This window comes from Papaver somniferum, unplaced genomic scaffold (assembly GCF_003573695.1).
Source record: "Papaver somniferum cultivar HN1 unplaced genomic scaffold, ASM357369v1 unplaced-scaffold_76, whole genome shotgun sequence".
Taxonomy (NCBI): domain Eukaryota; kingdom Viridiplantae; phylum Streptophyta; class Magnoliopsida; order Ranunculales; family Papaveraceae; genus Papaver; species Papaver somniferum.
In genome coordinates this window covers 1,457,273-1,462,737 of record NW_020650526.1, presented here as the reverse complement: position 1 = coordinate 1,462,737, position 5,465 = coordinate 1,457,273, and positions in this window count along the sequence as shown.

Here is a 5,465-nt window from a genome sequence, read left to right as displayed (position 1 = left end):
TATAGGCAAATACATCAGTAGAAGATAACAGATGATCACATGCAAAATATCTATGTTGATTTTGTATCAGTTTGTCTCATTTGCCAGATTCTAGTCACTGTCTTGTTTCCTTGTTATTTCGCATATGGCTTGATGAGTATCGCCTAGTATTAATCGCGGGCTCCTCTTCGTAAGTCTTTCTTATTATCGCATAATTATTCTTCGCAGAATTTCCTTCTTCTTCGTGCTAATGGTTGTCTTAGTTCAGACGAGGTCATGGATTAGCTCTGTGCAATACTTCGCCTCTACATTTTGCCTCTTCTCGCGTTATTCTTCTGTAAGTGGAATAATGCAAGAATCTCTTGTAAATCTTCTTTATTCAATGTATCTCCGTGATTTCCGCACATTTATTACACGTGTTGTCAACTTCTTTCTTTTCCGATGGTGCGTCTTTATTGCTTTCCCTATATAAATACCAGGGATGAGGAATATTTTCTCATCTTCCCACTACAAGAAAACATGGCTTAAGCAACTAAAATGTTAGCGAGCACCCAAAATTTTGGTCGGTTTAAGGGTAAAGCTACTAAACTTGCGACCATCAAACTAGCGACTCGGTACTAATATATATCCACTAATTTGAGCGACCACATAGAGTAGTTTAGTCGGTCAAATGCTTTTCCCGGTAAGAATAGAGCAACCGCCGTTGTAGGTTTGGTAGCTATTTACTTCGAGCTTGGATGACCAGCGATTCAATAAGTATTTGGTTGGTCAAACCTATATGAGCGACTAAGTTTAGCCACCACCCGTTCATTAGAGAGATTATATGAGATTTTAATATTTATCCAACAATGTGTTACCAAAATCTCGAAATGATTTCTCTTTTTCTTCAAGCCCGAAGCAATTGATGTAAAACATGAATGGCCAAATTCAAAATTAAAACTTCTCTTTGTCAATGGAAACTCCAACATCGACTAGAAGGGTTACGGAAAAATCACAAACTGGAGTTGTAATGAAAAGGAGTCGTCCACGATTAGCAGTAGTAAGCGATGTTGATCAATTTTCAATTTTGATTTTCCATGATTACCCATACCCGTGATTAAATGACTTTTTCTTTAAAATTAGCTTCATTTAGTTGAATTGTCTTGTTTTGCAGATTATTAAGAAAGAAAAACCCCCAATTAAAACAACTGATCGAATGAGAAACGTGATCAATCAGCACTCATCGGTGTAAACAATTATCCACAATTCAGATCTCCGGCCATTGAATAGTGCCAGTAAATACTGTAATGGACGCATAAATGAATGCAATAGGATGGGTTTGTTAAATTTCTTGTTCCTTTCTCAGATATTGATTTGAAAATGGGTCCAATGTAATGAGCATTTTTCAAATGGAATTCTCTTTTCATCATATTAAAGAAGTAAAAGTAATATTGTCTGCGTGATTTTAACGATATCAGTCTTCTTTTGTTCATTAAAAAAAAGATACCAATTTCTTTTACAAAGCTAAAAAGCTTCTTTTACAGTTTCACCGCAGTATGAAAGGAAACAAACTAAAATTAATCCAAGTTCATCTCGTTGTCAGAATCTTCAAATTCGAGCAAATCATCGTCATCGCTAGTAGTATAAACACTTTCTATATCAGCATCATCTTCATCGACAACTTTCCCTCGACCTTGTTCTGGCGCAACATAAGTGACGGTTTCTTCCGGAACATCACACCTACCCCAAACAAAATTGTCATCATCATCCTGATGCGGTTCACGTTGTACATCTTCCATAGAAAAAGCCGAGTACAAATCCTGTGCTGCTTCACTAGGACTCAACTCCGGATTAATATCATGCACCGGCATATCATAACAGTTCCGAGGTTTTAGTTTTATCACCGTCTTCCATGGCAGATGTAATTTTTTTTGGTTTCTCTATAAGTTTGTCCTTTAACAGTCTTCCTTTTTAAAGATCTCTTTTTTCTTAGATGTTTTTTTTAATAGATCTTTTTTTCTAAGATTAAGAAAAACCCTTTAAACTTTGTTTATGGTAAAGAGATTTGATGTATGTTTACTTAATATTTTCTACTAATCATTATTTTCTTGTTTTGATGTAATTTAGTAGTTGTAAATAGTCATATTTTTATGTATTTTTTTTGGTGAAGTTCATTATAGCCTTGTTGTGGTTTTGGGTGTTGGTAACCTTGTGCTGTTTATCTTGTTCAGTGATTGATTTTGTTTTCCTGATAAAAAATTTTCAGAAATGGCTAGAAGTAGAGGTGGTCGTGTAAAACAACTTCCCCGCGGGGATCCCATGACCACTCCGCAGTACTCTTCTTCTCCTTCGACAAGAGAAGGGGCACCAGTTAATATGCGATCTTTAAACGGTAATGATATTCCTTCCCCTTCTCATAGTTTCTCCCTTATTTTGTTCATTGTCTCATATCTAATTGTTTCGTGTATTGTTTACTGAAGAGATAGGTGGTACATCTTTAAATGTATCAAAGTCCAGAAATAGACCTGTTGTAGCACTAACAACTCCTGAAAGGCCGTTAAAGAGAAGACAGTCCGTGATGGATACAGTATTAGAAGCAGCCAGTCGTCAAAGGCCCCAAAGTTTGATTCAAGCAAAGCGATCATTATTGTTGGACGATGTAGAAAAGCAGCAATCATCTGTTCCACCACATAATGACGTTGAAGATGACCACAGGAAACTTTCTACTTCTAGGCAGTTATCTCTTCCACAGCGTGTTGAATTTGGATATTGCAGTAGGAAACGATCTACTTCAGCTTGTCATCCGACATCTGTGCAGCGCAACTTTCCACGGGCGTCTCCTCGACGACAAACTCAGTTGGCTCGTAATGAACGTGATTCAGCACCTCGTAGGAGCCCTCTACGGCATACTTTGTTGGCTCGTGATGAACATGATTCAACACCTCGTAGAAGTCCTCGATTGTCTCGTCGACAACAAAATCAGTTAGATGATAATGAAGATATATCACCAGAGTTAAGCCGTCGAGGTTTTTCGCATGAGGCTTCGAATTCTCCTTTGGCATCTAACTCTGCCAATCCACCGGCTATAAGTGAAGTCTTTTACCTGTTATTATCTATTTCTGCCATAGTTGATAGTTAACATGGTTATCTTAATAACTTATTTTGTTGGTTGCTGTCCTTTCTTACACAGAGACTACTAGGGGTATCACCACTCTTCCTAAAGTTGCTATTAGAGATACTGATTTGGATAAACTGAAAGTAGAAGTTTTTGAAAAGAGCTTGGTGGGTACATTCAGCCTTGAGTGTATTCTCGCGATAGGAATGTGGGTGCGCCAAGGTGACAACTTCCCTTTGACTGTCCGTTTGTTTAGAAACATGCCTGAAGAAAAGATATCAAGAGTATCTAAACTTGTCAGGGTAATACTTAATTCACCTTTTCTATTTTTTTTGTAGTTTCGTTGAGTTTTTTAAACATTGGTCATTGTTTAACAAATTAGTTTTCTCCTAGGATTACTATATCTTAGTACCTGATGATGAAAATGCTGAGGAGGCTATAAGAACACAGATGAGACTGGCTTATGTTAGATATCGATCTGAGTTAGCATCGCACTACAGATCGTTTGATAGTCATGAGGAAGCCCTGCGAAATCCATCCCCAAGAATCCGCAATATTGATGATTGGGCTCATATGTGTGACTTCTTTAACACTGATGTAAAATTTAAGGTATATAATTTTTCAGGTCTTACCCTTTGCAATGTACTTTGATGATTTGAATTTTTAACATGGAGTGGTGTCCAGCTATGAGCTCATAAAACTGATTATGGTTTCTCTATCATAAGAAACAAAAAAAATCTATATTATTGGTGAATTCGGTAGTGCTTATCATTTTTATTTTTCATATTTAATGGTAGGCTGCGTCCGAAAAAGCAAGGGCTGCGCGAAAGGCACTAGCTCTGAACCATACCAATGGTACACAGAGTTTCGCCAGAAAAGCGTATGATAGGGTAAGCCTTAAATTGTTCATTGATGTCTTATCCCTGTTCTTCATGTCTTAATAAATTTTAAATTGTGGTAAGCTTACAAGTTCAATTTAATTAGGCACGCAAAAATCTCCCGATTGATCCACTCAGTATGTTCATGGAAACTCACAAAGCTAGTAAGCTTGGTAAACTGTGTGCAGATTGGCAGGTAAAAATTTCCTCACTAGTAATAGATTTAATAATGCTTGCAACTTACTGTTGGTGTAAATGTGAACTAAACATCCCAAGCTACAAGGTCGAGATACGCAACATGTGTTATTTGTTTCTGTTGGTATAATATCAATGTGTTGTTCAAATTTGTTTATATTTTTGACTATGCATTTCTTACTGTTGGTATGATACTATGATATAAAATATGATGATCGCGCATAGTTTTCCATGTTTAAGATCCATTAATACTTTGTTTGTTGATATTCTAATTGTCTGCATGCTTTTATGCTGTCAAAATATGATTTGTTATGAACTATTTTTTTGTTGCAGATTTTGGGTTCTTTGATCATACATAAGAACTTATAGAACCATACTTGTTTAAGTGTAGTTTTAGGATAGTATTTGATCAATCTATCTTTTGCTTTTTAACTATAGTTACTGCATTTTGAATGAAAGTTCTGCTTAAAAGACAAGGATAGTTCTATAACTGTTGTGTTGTTTTGTCTTTTCTTCATAGTAGCTACATAAACTTGAATTTTGACTTAGTTGCTTGTTTTTACAATGGGTATACAGGCAGAAATGAACCTGATTAGTGAGCAGGTTCGTCGAGGGGAAGTCAATTACACTCCCGAGGAAATATATGCAATGGTTGTTGATTCACGCCGTATTGGGGCTAAGGGTGCTCGTAAGTCGAAAGTTGCTGCCCGCTTCAGTTTATATGAGAAAAATGAAGCACAGTTGGCTGCTCTCCAAGAACAGCTGGACTCTGAAAAGAAGAAAGTTGCTAAGCAAGACAAAGAAATCTCAAAGCTTCAAAGGAGGGAGCGTAATCTCAGGGAGTACTTGAATGAGGCTTTGACGACCCTTGGTTGTCAACCTGTGCCAGATGATATAGAAGATGAGTCCCAAGATGAACGTGGACCTGAAGATAATGGATTTACTTGGGATGATTTGCAAGAAGATGATAATGATTATGCTGGGGATGATGATGATTTGCAGGATGGATGTGCTGATGATCATCAGGAGAATGAATCCTCTAGAGAGGATGATTAGTCTGAATGCTGAATGTGCAGTTTTTTTTGGTGAACTTACAGGTCCAGTGCCTTCCATCGGCTCTTTTTCTTACCTCTGAATGTTGAATGTGCAGTTATTTTGGTAAACATATAGGTCCAATTTTTTTGTTTGGACTTGTATGCTTTTTGTTCTTTGGACATGTTTTTTTTTGTCTTTTTTGGGATGGATTGCAAACCAGTACGTTAACTTGATGGTTTCTTTTTGTAACAAGTTAATGTATTTTGCATGGGTGGGAATATTGA